The sequence below is a fragment of the Podarcis pityusensis genome (assembly GCF_964106645.2).
Source record: "Podarcis pityusensis genome assembly, chromosome: 6".
Lineage (NCBI taxonomy): Eukaryota > Metazoa > Chordata > Lepidosauria > Squamata > Lacertidae > Podarcis > Podarcis pityusensis.
Window position 1 is genome coordinate 21,836,272 of NC_138030.1, and position 14,770 is coordinate 21,851,041.

The following is a 14,770-nucleotide window of genomic DNA, read 5'->3' on the forward strand; positions in this document are numbered from 1 at the left end:
TCAGAAGGTCAGCGGTTCAAATCCCCGTGACGGGGTGAGCTCCCGGTGCTCGGTCCCTGCTCCTGCCAACCTAGCAGTTCGAAAGCACGTCAAAGTGCAAGTAGATAAATAGGTACCCCTCTAGCAGGAAGGTAAGCGGTGTTTCCGTGTGCTGCTCTGGTTTGCCAGAAGCAGCTTAGTCATGCTGGCCACATGACCCGGAATGCCAGCTGTATGCCAGCTCCCTCGGCCAATAAAGCGAGATGAGCGCCGCAACCCCAGAGTTGGCCACGACTGGACCTAATGGTCAGGGGTCCCTTTACCTTTACCTTTATAGTGGTCTTTATGAACCACTATGCCTAGTGGGCTTTATAACCTATTGCTAGTCTGCATGGTGCTATCCTAAACATGCATGTTATAGAACTTGAAATTGTACCCCTCAGCTTTTTCGTGGGGAGATGAAAACACAGCAGGGGTGAAAGGACTAAATTCACCTCTGGATCCCTCTCTGGAACACCTGGTTGGCATTCTGCTCATTTCCTAAAAGGGATCCTGGCAGCTAGATCAGGGCAGGAACCTTGTGCATGGTGCTTGGGCCAGAATTTGAGTTACTTTGGCTCCAAAAGTTCCTCAGGCATGCAGCATACTCTGCCCTGAGCACAGGGAGCCATTGGAGCAGCCCCACCCCCTTCAGGTGGCTCAGAATACGATCCAGATCTGGTAGTATTTGCTTTATGTGCCGAAGTTTATTTCTTGTAGCTGCAAGGAGTGCAAAGGGGGCAAAAAAGGTGGAAGATAGAAGCAAACAGGAACTAGGCAGGTTCCCTTCGTGGCTATTTTTAAATGCTTCAAACAGCTCCAGCTGGCCCAAATTTAGAAAGGAAAACAGAGGGCTTCCTCCCTTTCCTTTCAGCTATTTCCCAGCATGTGTTTTTATGGTCCAATGGGAAGAGGGGAGAGAGAGAGGACAGAGGAATGCACTTCATTGGCAAATGAACACCCAGCCACATCCTTGCCATCCATCCATCAAAGTTAGTAGAGCAGGCTATGAAAGAGCCTTGTCATAAACTCCTGGATATCACATTCTAGTGCCTGTTAGGGTCCATCTTCGGCCTCAAACCAATAGCTGCCCCTTCTTCTTCCAGGTGTGCTGTACTTTGCTTTGCTAAATAATGTCCAGTCTGGAAGCACACTTTCAGGTTGGACAACACACTTTTTGCAGAAGTTCCCTGGCTCCATCCCTAACATGGCCAATAAGGCTCAAGTGCCCCACAGTTGCCGGGCCCAGGGAGACCAGACTGATGCCTCTCCAGGTGTTGCCGTTGTCTGTGGGCCTCCTGTGATGTCACAAAAGGACATGGTGGCTGAGGGGAAAGAGGGTCTCCCCCTGTGACTGGGCCACCCCTAGACCTCAGGAGCTTCCCAGAATCTCAGGTTCTGGGAGGCTCCTGATCTGGCAACCTTATTTGTCACTCATATGCTGAAATGATCATATTCTGAGCCACCTGAAAGTGATGTGTCTGTTCCAAGAGCTCCCTGTGCTCAGGGTTTGAAGCTGAAGTAATTCAAATTCTGACCCAAGCACCATGCGCATGAATCACATAATTATAGAGTTGGAAGGGACTCTAAGGGTCATCTAGTGCAACCCTGTCCAATGCAGCATGGTTCCTCCCCTGATCTAGCTCTCAGCATCCCTTTTAGGAAATGACCATAATGCTAACCAGGTAAATTGGCTCTCCCCAATTTACTATAGTTTGTTTGATTTCTATCCCAGCTTTCCTCCTGAAGGAGCCCAGGGTGGCAGCTTTTTCCTTCCAGCCCCTATGCTGTGGACCCGGTCCAGAATGGGATATTCTCTAGGTGTTGTATGTGGAAGCATGAAAAAGACAGAGATGCATGAAAGAGACAACATCTCTGCTGCAATGTGTCATTTGGCCCCAGCAAATTCCAAGCAACCTTCACCCATCCTCCTCCCCATTATCTCCTGCCATTGCAGCCACTTCACAACTTTGGTGTGTGTTTAAAAAATAACAAATCACACACACACACACACACACACACACACACAGAGCGAGAAGTTGTTGGGTGAGTTCAGCTCCTCCCCCCCCCCAAGCTTCAGACTCCCCACTTGAATTCTATAGGTACCCTCCTCTCTGAAGGTCCAGGGAGCAGGAGACAGACTTCTGCTTTCCACATTAGCCATGTCTGCTTGGTGCGGAGTTCTTTCTCCTTCTCATATTTGGAGACGCAGGCAATGGAAACTTCAGCTGCTGCCGCATTCCACTAAGAAATTCTTCAAATTCCCCAGACTCCCTGGGGTCCTGCCTTAGTTATTTCACATTGTATTATTCCCATCTGGAAACTGATCTGAAAACAGAGGACTAGATTTGAAACAGAACTGAAAATCAGTGACAGGACAAGGAGCTTTTGGGCAGAGGCACGTTAACCAGGAGACCTAAATGTCTATGTGAGCTCTTCTGTTCTAAGGGGAAGAAATTGTGCCAATCAGACACATCTGCTTCAGTTGTTTTGAGTCATATGTTTTGTCCCACCTGCTTCCTGTAGGATAAAGGACAGAACTGTTTGTGTGACCTCTCCTTGCACAGTGGTGGAGACCCGATGGCTTTTCTTGACTGGACAATGTCAATGCCAAGGGCAGCATCATATAAATAGACATTCGTTGGGCTATGCTGAATATTTCTTCACCCTAGGGCTTAATTTGTGTAGGGACACTGGGAATAGACAAAAGTACCCCAGTCAGGTGCAGTGTGGCCACATTCACCCTATACTATTAAAGCACAAGTTAAGCTACATTGCTTCCCCCAAAGTATCCTGGGAGATGCAGTTTACCCCCACAGAGCTACAATTCCCAGCACCCTTAATAAACTACAGTTTCCAGGATTCTTTGTGTTTCAAGTGTTTGATGTGGATGTGAGTTTCGGTCCCCCACTGAATGACAACAGAGAGTTTTCACAATCAAGGATTACAGGAAACAGCTTCCAGATCAGAGAATGCAGTGTCCAGGCAAACTTGAGTCCCATCATCTTTTCCTACTCTTGAAAGACTGCTTTATGGTTCAGAAGCTGCCACCTACTAGAAGCCGGGCCCATCCAGCCTTACACAGCAAACGCAACAACAACATGTCTTTGCGTTTAAGCCAAACACCTTTTACAAATTACTTCGCATGCTTTGCATTCTCAGCCTCTTTACAGGCACTTCAGTTACTCAGATTGATCGTGGCTGGAGCCGGAGTAATTATATTTCCCACTGATTTTGAATTCAATCTGAGCCGCCGTCCTCCCCTTCCCGTCCGCCTCCCGATACAGGATGTTCTCTTGGCCTTGCATAGTTTCCAGGCGACATCGTTGCTTTCATAACCAGACTAGACCAAAAGTTTATTTTTCTCGGCTGAATCGTACAAACACATAACACAAGACACACTCTCGCACACAGGTTGCAGCTGCATCTTTACTGAGTTGGCTCAGGATGCTGAGGAAGGAAGACCCTTCTTGGACTGGTTTATATAAATTGTATATAAGTGAGAGGCCACCAGATATGTTCAGGATGGAGGGCAAAGGAAGAACATCTCCAAAGGAACCACCACAGCAAGGAAGGAGAACCAGTGGCCTCCCAGATGTTTAGTAACATCTACAACTACTACCTGGGACACGGGTGGCGCTGTAGGTTAAACCACAGAGCCTAGGACTTGCCGATCAGAAGGTCGGCGGTTCGAATCCCCTCAATGGGGTGAGCTCCTGTTGCTCGGTCCCTGTTCCTGCCAACCTAGCAGTTCGAAAGCACGTCAAAGTGCAAGTAGATAAATAGGTACTGCTCCGGCGGAAAGGTAAATGGCATTTCCATGCGCTGCTCTGGTTCACCAAAAGCGGCTTAGTCATGCTGGCCACATGACCTGGAAGCTGTATGTCGGCTCCCTCGGCCAATAAAGTAAGATGAGCGTTGCAACCCCAGAGTCGGTCACGACTGGACCTAACAGTCAGGGGTCCCTTTACCTTTACCTTTACCTTTACAACTACTATCATCCCTAGCCTCTGGCCATGCTAGCTCTGGACTGATGGGAGTTAAGGAGTCTGGCAACCTTTCACAGCCACAGGTTCCTCACCTCTGTTGTATACAAAGGTCATAAAGAACTTTTTTTTGTTCTGAGCTAAAGTGGGAAGATTGATACACTATTGGGCAAGGCTCCTGGGCCAACCAGAGGCCCTCTCCTCCTTTGGTGGACTCTAGTAGGCTTCAAACAGTCCTCCAATCAATGCTCTAAACAGCACTGGGCAGCTGAACCCAGCTGCCATTTTAATTTCCCACAATGCCTATGACGTAGTGTCACTCTGGAACACTTGGGGGAATTTATATGGGAACTGGACCTGCTGTTTGGGGTGCCAGGATGGCAACATTTCTTTTGTAAGGGGGCTTGGCAGGCAGTGGTTCCCTGTGGCATGTGACAATGTTTTTCTTGTATCTATTGTTGCCAATTCTTATGAAATACTGCATTTTAACACTTCTTTTCTCAAACCAGCTTTGATCCAAATTGAGAAAAAGAATGATATAACTGCGTTTTGAGCCACTAATGTGCACAATGGCGTGATATGTGGCACCACCACTGCAAAAACAACTGTTAGGAAAGATTTTTGCTACCCTTTTGTATAGGTTTTGTGCACATTTATGCACATTTGTGATTTTCTTCAACAAATCCTGGTGGAGATACTGGTAATTCTTCATCCCCTCCCCCTCAAACTGTGCTCAAAGACCTTCTGGTTCAGATCTTGGCTCTTAACTGTTAGCTATAACATTAGGCACGATTCTTTCTTTAAAAATGCCAAGTTAAAAGCTTCTGAAAGAGCAAGAGAAGGAGAGAGGTTACAAAGTGCCACACGGACAGGGACAGGGACACGGACATTCATGATCTGCTAGCCAATAGGTGTTCATGATAATTGTGCAACCACTACCACATGGCAATCTCAATATGAATGTGTTGTGTTGTGTGTCTTTTTGAGATGCAAAACCATGCATTCATTATTGGGAATCTGATATTCCTGAGGCAAAAGCTCAAAGATGGGAGGAATCTGTTTAAAATGTCAGCCAAAAATGGGTAAGAAAGAGAGACATGTGTTGGCCACATTCCTCCCCAGTGTGCCTGTAGCCACATACACATGTACTGAGGGATTTGTTAAGGGGCTAGCAGGGTCCTCCTTGTTCCTCCTTGTGTGCATTGCTGTGGATTGGCTATTGCCCAGAATGAAATGCCAGCCAGCACACTCCCTGATTCCACATCTAGCCCTCCAACCCAGGAGTTGCCTCAAACTCATGTTGCACATTCTCTTCCTCTCTGCAGAGCCACAACCAAATTCAGCTAATTTGTGATTAGGGGAGAAGAATTTCTACATGAAAGGCCATGCTATGTAGGTTGGTTCAAGAACTGCAGCTTTATGCCTGCCATAGGCAGGGAAAGAAACTAAATTGAGTTTAGGTGCAGAATAGCATCCCTTCGAACTAGGAAAACTCATTTCCTCCAGACCATGCGCTACTATGATATTAGTGTTGCTGGAAAAGATGTTTGTGAAAATAAATCAAATTCTTCATCCAGGATATAATGAAACACATTTATTACCTGTTTTGCATCCACCCTTTCTCCTCCCTCCCTTGTATACATTTCAAAGGATGAGCAGAGGAAATGCAACCATGCTTTGCAAGTCAACAAAATCTTCTTTTGCAATGCTTCCACTAGATGGCATACAATGCCAGGAACCAGACTAGTCCATTGCTAGCCGATAGAAAGAAGGGATACCTTTGCACCTGAAATGCCTCTGATGGAATTCGTTGTGTTGGCTGCAGCTGTTAAGCATTGTCTGAGTCTCAAGACCATGGACTGAGCTACTCTAATGGCTAAAGAGCTATGGGGATGAATCATAGCTCAGTGGCAGAACAAATGTTTTGCATGCATAAGATCCCAGATTCAATCCCCAAGTTGTCCACTTAAAAGGATCAGTTAGGTGGTGGTGGGATAGAACTCTGCCTGAGACCCAGGAGAGGTACTGGTATTCAAAGTAGACAGTCCTGGGTTATATAGACAAATAGTCTCACTTGGTATTAGGGATGGATTTAGCATTTAAAGGCAAATCTATCTCATTCACACCTCAATGAATTTTGCAAAGCGGTTTTCCAGCCAGGCAATGTCTACCAAAAAAATCATACACCAAACTGCATGGAATGCTTATATTAGTGAAAACTGCATGCAAGAATGCATTATGCTAGAAAATGTATAAATGTTAAGGGAAATATGCTTTGTAAAAATGTGTATATTTGGCAAAAATGCAAATGTGTATGTTAGGATAAATTCATTGATAAGGACTTTAAAAAAGAAAATCAAAAACCGATGAGAAAATGTGAATAACTGAATTTAAGATCGGAAAAATGAGGAACTGAAAGAAACTGAAATTGATGGATTTGCCCATCCCTATTGGAAACAAGGCACTTTCCTACATCTCCAACTATGAACTGCAGTGCTCCTGGTTAAGATACTGCTTCTACAATGTCAATTGGCAGGCCTCAGCCTCCATTTCACTATGAGCATAGTCACCGTTCTACCTTGCAACTCAATTAATGCAGAGAGCTTCCTTTGCAACCTAACAGATGATTAAAGAGGTAGTTTATGAGAATCTAGTAAAGAATGCATTGATTACTACTAACCAACATGGGGTTTATCAAGAATAAAGTTTGGTCAGGCGTGATTTATTCTTTGAAGGTGTCTGGATGCAGTGATGGATTGGATGAGGGCCAATAAACTGATGCTGAACCCTGAAAGACTGAAGTGTTGTGGGCAGGTGGTTCCCGTGTCTGGGAATTAGGTGTGTGCCCTGTTCTGGGAGGACCAACAATCTTTCTGAAGCATCAGGGTCATGGTGTAGGAGCACTCCTAGATTCCAACTTGACACTGGAGTCTCAAGTAGCTTCTATGGCTAAGAATGCTTCTGCCTAGCTTTAGGCTGGTTTGCCAGCTCTAGTTACTCCTGGACTGGGATATCCTAACCTCAGTTGTCCATTCTCTAGTGACCTCCGGCTTGGACTACGGCAATGCACTCCATGTAGGGCTGCCCTTGAAGATGGTCTGCAGGCTGCCGCTGGTGCAGAAGGCAACTGATTGGTTGGTAAGCAGGGCAGCCCAGTGGGGCCCTGTGACGCTAGTCCTGAAAGCACTGCACTGGCTGCCAGTGAGCTACTGGGTCCAATTCAAGGTGTTAGTACTAGCACAGTGGTGGCCAAACTTGACCCTCCAGCTGTTTGGGGACTACAGTTCCCATCATCCCTGACCACTGGTCCTGTTAGCTAGGGATGATGGGAGTTGTAGTCCAAAAACAGCTGGAGGGCCAAGTTTGGCCACCACTGCACTGGCATATAAAGCCCGAAATTGCATGGGACCCAAGTACCTAAAAGAGGCAATATCAGTCATCACAGGCCCTATGATCAGCAGGTGAGGCCTCCCTGGTTGGTGCTGCTGACCCATGGCAGGGCCTTTCCAGTGGTGGCTTCCAGGCTATGGAATGCCCTCCCTAGTGAGGTGTGCCTGTCTCCATCCATCATTTTTTAATCTTTCAGGAGTAATTTGAAAACATTCCTGTTTATCTAGGCACTTGGCACCTGAAGAATGCTATTCCGGGCAACCCTGAGGGTACTGCATGAAATAATGTTTTGAATAATGTTTTGAACTGTATCTGCTTCTAGAGGTTTTTACTTGTAACTGTTTTTAGGATGTTTTATTTAGCTGTTAGGTTTCTGCTTGCCACCCTGGGCTCCTTTGGGAGGAGAATTTATTATTTAATTTTAGTTCCCTAGAATAGCCTTAATAGTCTTTTTCAGGGGCAGGAAGGCTTCAGGGTTGTGGATCTACTTTTTAAATAGAACGTTGAAATACACCAGTCAGACCAAGGTGAAAAATTGTGGGGAGGATGACGCTCTTAGAATTAAGAAACAGGGTGCATGTGAGCACGTAACTCAGCCAAGAAATTTGGATGCAGTACCAGAACTTGTTGCACACAAAGGTCAGCCCCTCTCAACTTTCTTCATCTCAGCATCATAATTTCAAATGCGAGGGGAGGTCTTTTTGCTGTTGCTAAGCTGTTGCTAAACAGAATTCTTGCTGGTCTACTGCAAATGACTCAGAGATCTACCAGTAAATCCCATTTTACTGTTTGCCCACATATGGTCTTTCTAATGGGACATGCACACAGGACTTTCTCAAAACACTGTGCTTCATTTATTAGCCAAGGTTGTCTATAGAGAGCATTTTACACCAACGTGACCTAGCCTGTCTCACTAAAATCACCTACCCCTATTGCTCCAAAGGCACTTTGCCGCAGCACTTTCATTGAGTGCTACCCATTTCCTTGGATTAACCTAGTGCAATTGATACACAAAGGAAGTATTTTTTTGTAGGGGCAGGCTGTGGAGAAGGCAGATAAGCAAACAGATTAGCTCTGTAAATAGCTCAGATCGGTGCCACCTGAGCTGGGAAGTAAGGATAACTTCCAATGCAGACATGAATTACAATTATAGACTCACTGCTATGTTCAAAAGCTCTATATAAACAGGGTGCCTGGAAAAAATATCCATCACTGTGTGGGGAGGAGGTGCACAGGAGGTCTGCCTGTACCAACTCACAACATTCACTACACAACTATAATTAATTTAGGAGAGGAGCTGAGCTCTTTCTCAAAGCAAAGTTTGCCAAGGGGAACAAAGGCAGACAGAACTGCCCTCTGATTAGAGCGTGTTTAACAATTCAGCTCCTTCGCACAAGCCCCGTGGGATCACAGCGATCAGACTCTGGGTTTTACAATCATGCAAAAAGACTAAACAGTCACAGAATGAGAATAGCGTGCTTTAACATTTTGCAGGAATAATAATAATAAACCCAACTGTGCTGCTTGATGCCTTATGATATCAGACAGAGCTTATCAAATGATGAGGTTTAATTGATGGCAAGGTTCAGGAATTCACTCTTGTCCAGACTTCCAGTGATGGCATGGTATAGGAAAGCAGGACAGACAATTACTGTGCAGGATTTGAGACAGCCTTTAGAAAGCACGTCTCACAATGAATGAGGAGATGGATACGCTGATATTAAAATAATTATCCCTGTGGGCTTGGATTATGAATTCTTTCTTGTCTTTGGCTGACTTATTATTTACTGTTGGCTTTCCTGCTGGCAATATTGAATTTAACCTCCTCGCTTTAATTCTTTGCTTCTTCCTGGCTGTCTGGGAACAGAGAGTTACTGGGAATCCAGTTGTACATCCATCCGTCTTCAGTATGTATCTTGCCTGCCCTCACTGCAGACAGCAAGGAAGATGCAAGATGCACACAGACCTTATGGCAGGAGCTGTGCAATAAGCCCCATGAAAGGCAGGCTGCATTTTGACACATCTGTTGCCCAAATGTTTGCTCTCCAGTTATTCCTAAAGATCTCTTTGAATGCTGAGTCTGAATAAGAGCCCAAAACCAGTTTCCAAATTTTGGGGGGGCCTTTGAGCAAAGTGGAGATCAGGATGCTCCATAGAGCCAGCAGCTTTTCCCTTTTCTTGCGAGGAATCCTATTCGGAATTCCTAGCATCATAGCCATCAACTTTTCCCTTTTCTTGCGAGGAATCCTATTCGGAAAAAGGGAATTTCCCTTTAAAAAAGGGAAATGTTGATAGCTATGCTTAGCATTATCCAAATAGGTTTCTTTTCATTGGCTAGAAAAAATAAATGGGGTCCTTTGCCTGAATAATCAAATGGTCTTGGGACAACTTGTCAGTCCACACTACCCCAAAATTCAGGGGTGATAATAATACGGATTTACATATGCATTAGAATGTTGTAGTAAAGTTTTGAGGTGAAACAGAATGCAATATACTAAAGTGAGTCTCCAGGAGGGGGTCACATTTTTGAATGCTCCTATGGATAAAATATCCCCATGTAGAAAATTTGCATAGCAAGAAGCACTCTGAGATGAAATCTTTTTCCTTTTAAAAAAGATTTTATTTGTATAGTTTTCACAAATAAAATGGTTAATCAAACATTATCCCATATACGGTCACTTAAACAGTTGACTTCCCTCCCACCTTTCCATGGTTTTCTCATGATTATCTTTTTCTACTGCACATTATAATTTATCTATACCTTATTTTCTTAACTTTATTCTCAAAGTAACTTTTAATGGCTGAACTTACTCCAAGCCTGCTAGTGTACTAACATGTTCACAATAATTTTTTTAATAGTCTACAAATATTTTCCAATCCTCCTTGAAGGCTGTTTTAACCAGAACATTCATCCTAAAGGATCTTCATTGGCTCCCAGTGTGTTTCTGAGCACAATTCAAAGTGTTGGTGCTGACCTTTAAAGCCCTAAATGGCCTTGGCCCAGTATACCTGGAGGAGCGTCTCCCCCCCCCCCCAATTATTCTGCCCGGACAATGAGGTCCAGCTCCGAGGGCCTTCTGGCAGTTCCCTCCCTGCGAGAAGTGAGGTTGCAGGGAACCAGGCAGAGGGCCTTCTTGGTAGTGGCATCCTCTCTGTGGAACACCCTTACTTCAGATGTCAAGGAAATAAAGCACTAAACAACTTTTAGAAGACATCTGAAGGAAGCCCCGTATTGAGAAGTTTTTAATGTTTGATGCTTTATTATGTTTTATATATTCTGTAAGCCGCCCAGAGTGGATGGGGAAACTCAGATGGGTGGGGTATAAATAATAAATTTATTAATTATTATTATTATTATTATTATTATTATTATTATTATTATTGCTGCTGCTACTGCTACTACTACTACTACTATTACTATGCACTATGGCGGGCTTCCTCAAACTCGGCCCTCCAGATGTTTTGAGACTACAATTCCCATCATCCCTGACCACTGGTCCTGCTAGCTAGGGATCATGGGAGTTGTAGGCCAAAAACATCTGGAGGGCTGAGTTTGAGGAAGCCTGTAGTATGAGAAGAAGTGTGCCCAGCTAGCTTGCTGCATTGAGGTTCGGTGGATGATGCTGTCCCATCACTTGTCAGAGACTGGACTGAAGGGGACAAGATTGAGGAGGAGGAATGGTGGAGATCCCCCCCCCCTCCTGACTCTTCCATAGGAGAGGGAAGCAGTACTGATTTTACAGCAGGGGTTTGAGGAAGATCACAGCTCAGTGGTAGAAGAACAAAGGAGTTGGGAAGTGTTAGGGACAAGGGGAGGGGAGGCCTAGCAGCCAGCTGACACGTTGTCAGTGGAGAGTATTTCTGACCCCCCCCCCTTCTCCTAGAACTCGGCCTTCGCTAAGGGTGCAGGAACAAAGGACGCAGAGGCTCTTGGCCACAAGCGGCCACTGTAAATGGAAATGCTGTTGCTAGGAAGAAGGGAGGATGTGCTCAGTTGGAGCAACGCCATTGTCAGGGCTGGTTGCATCCTTTTGTCTCTCGCTAGCATGAATGAATAAGCTCATTAAAAGGGACTCTACCTTGTTTTCTCTGCATATTGCTGCCACAAGGGAGGAAGAGAATTCCGAATAGGACTGCCCCAATCAGTGTCTGTACATGGATGGGGTTGGGGGTGAGGAAACACTTTGTTGTCCTTCATACCAGGCAGCAAAGGGTCTTGAGGTGGCTCTACAAGAGACAGAATAAGGGTATCAAGCTGGAAGTCAGCTGGCAGTGACTTCTTCCCAAGCTAATAGACCATAGGTTGTGGGACTCCCTGCATCTCACAAGCCATGATGGCTGCAGAAACAGATGGAAAGAAAGGAGATTGCTTGGCAGCCAGCCCATCTCACAAGGTTGATGCTTGCATTGCCTCTGTCACATACGTTAAGTATAATTACAATATCATCTTCCTTTATTTGTTTACGATGCCAGAACTAATAATCTTACTAGTTCATAAAGCTTACTTGAAACTCTAGATGTTGTTTAGTTTCCTTGGGAACAATATTTGCATTTTCTAAGTGGGAGGGAAATGTAAATTCTGAAGTCAAGGTTTCCCAAATGGTTTGGAGGGACGTGGCAATCACAAAGCTGTTTTTCATACTGCTTGCTTACATTCAATAAATACTCTCCTCCTTTAACGTAAAGCAAGTGTATCCGTTTCCATCTGGCAAATATCGGAGGGTATGCTGAAAATCTTTTTGAAATGCAACTGGCATTGTCATCCAAGGGCACAGGCTTGCCAGCCAACTGCACAGAATCTGAATTGCTTGCACTGGTTTCCTCATTTCTATAGTAACACAGGAGGACGACTGCCAGTTCCAGATGCAAAGGAATGTGATTCTCGTCCTTATGTCAACTCTTGTCTTACACAACTGGCTACAGAAAGAGAGTCCAACTGTTTCACACCATGGAAAATGTAGAGACTGACATCGTGATTTCATTAGGCATCTAATGAAATTGTATGTCAGATATGGCACAACCAAGTGTGCAAGTTGCATCACTGAGAAAAGTGTGGAGTCTTCTTTGCCTCCATGCACCGAAAAGAGAATCACCAGGGTGCTAGATGTAATCTGCAGTGATGTGTATGTTCCACTTTATGTTCCCTCTCTAGGGGAAAAATAAGGACATACTATTTTTTCTGGGTGACTTCTCAAGGGACTGTGTTGTGTACTTTCTAAAGGAGAAAAGTGAAACAGCGAAGACATTCAGAAAGCACATCACCAGGGAGAGCAATAAGATTCAAAGGAAACCCACAACCTTGGTCAGCAACAATCCTTCAGACAGTTGAAGATGGCTGTTGTACCACCTCCCATCTTCTCTTCTCCACTGCTTTTCCCAATGGATGATTGAGCCCCCCTAGAAGCTCATTGATTTGCAATTGTACATGGAATCAGCCTGGCCCATACTGGTCTTTGGCACCTCATTAAATGACACCTAGCGTAGGGCACAAAGGAACTGATATCAGCAGCCATGGCAGTTCTGTGGTGGAGATGCTGCCTAGTTCCCAGGCTGCCTTCCCCGGAGCAGCTATGAAATCTAATGAGGCGGGAGCAAATCCCTCTGGGGGACACTTAGTCAGTGAACAGCCTTGATAAAATCTTAAGTATGGGCCATTGGCTATTTTCACATTTGTGGTTTTGGCCTCCTTTCTTCCTTGGTATTTCCAGAAAATTACAGCCGCTTCCTTCTGCTTCCTGAGCTCAGCAGGGTGGCTGTTGGCATAAGGTTTATAATATGAGTTTCTTCACTGATTTCAGACTTGCTTTCCCTCAACTCTGCGAGTTATACAATATGGGACAACGCTTCTCTGTATTGTTACACGGTCCTTCCCCACGTGGTGAGGTGTTCTCAGGGCAGTGTGACGGAATTTCGTTTCCTTTGGAAGCGGGAGTGCTGAAGACAGGGAGAGAGAGAGACTCATGTGGTCTTTGAAATATTTGTTTTATGTGTTTTATGTGTAAGTATTTAAGCAGAGGATAAGCAGAGCCAAAATAGACACTCCTGCAAAGTAGATCCTCAGAGAGCAACTTGGCCACTCTTAAGGATGTACCCCATTTTGAGCTAACTCCAGATAGAAACTCTTAGATTTCTCTCTATGTTTCTGGCCCAGCCCTACCATTAGGTAGAGTGAGCTGGCTGCCTCAGGCATCAGATACTGGAAGACAGCAGCAGCTTGTCGGAGGACAGACCTGTGTTTCCCATGCAGCTTGCCCTGTGGGCGCCCCTCACCCACTGTTAATCTTGGTCCAGCTGCCATTATTTCAGCCTAACCTAGCTCACAGTTTTATTGTGAAGATCAAAAGGGGGTAGGAAAGAAGCATGTACACCACTCCTTCCTTGGCAGAACAATGGGATTAAGATGTAACAGATAGATCATACATACTCCTTATTGAACTGAGAGTGTGGTACAGGAGTAACTGCAGGAGGAGACGTGGAGAGTCAGGAGAAGACACATACCCTCCAACATTTCTTCAATGAAAATAGGGATCTTCTATTCAACAACAACAACAACAACAACAACATTTATACCCCACGCATCTGATTGGGTTGCCCCAGCCACTCTGGGTGGCTTCCAACATATATCAAAACATAATAAAACATTAAACATTAAAAAAACCTTCCCTATACAGAGCTGCCTTCAGATGTCTTCTAAAGGTTGTATAGTTACTTATCTCCCTAGCTCAGGGGTCACATAACTCCATACCCACCAGCATTTATCCAGTGACAATAGGAACAGCCTAAGGAAAAGCGGGACATCCGAGATCAAATCAGAAACCAAGGCGGTTTTTGTAAATCCGGGACTGTCCCTGGAAAATAGGGACACTTGGAAGGTATGGCGACATGGCCCATAGCAGGTTTTGCAAAATGCAAATACTATCAGCTGGGAGGGGATGATATTGCCTGGAACTATAGCAGGTGTCCTCCTGCCTCAACGCAAGTATCAGCTTCAGATGAAGAAGTTTCCTTAGGACTACTACAGGGGAAGAAGGGGTTAATTTCCCACTCCATTCACACACAAACTCACACACTCCAAGCTCTCCCCCCAGCTGATTCTATTTCTTCTTTTTAAAATCTCCACATTAAAATCCACATCTCCACATTAAAATCTCCACATGGTACTTTACAGAGCACAAGAGAATAGGTCCCTTTCCCAAGGTGCTTCCAAGTCAAGAAATCCATACAGGAACAACAGAGGAAGGAGAGGGAAGATTTCAGAAAATCCTGATGCTGAGTTTATCCACATGGATTTCTTTTTCCCTAATTCCCATTTTAACCCATAATATTGTCAGGAAGACAGTCCCCATGCTCCCCACCACACTCTGGGCCCAGTTCTA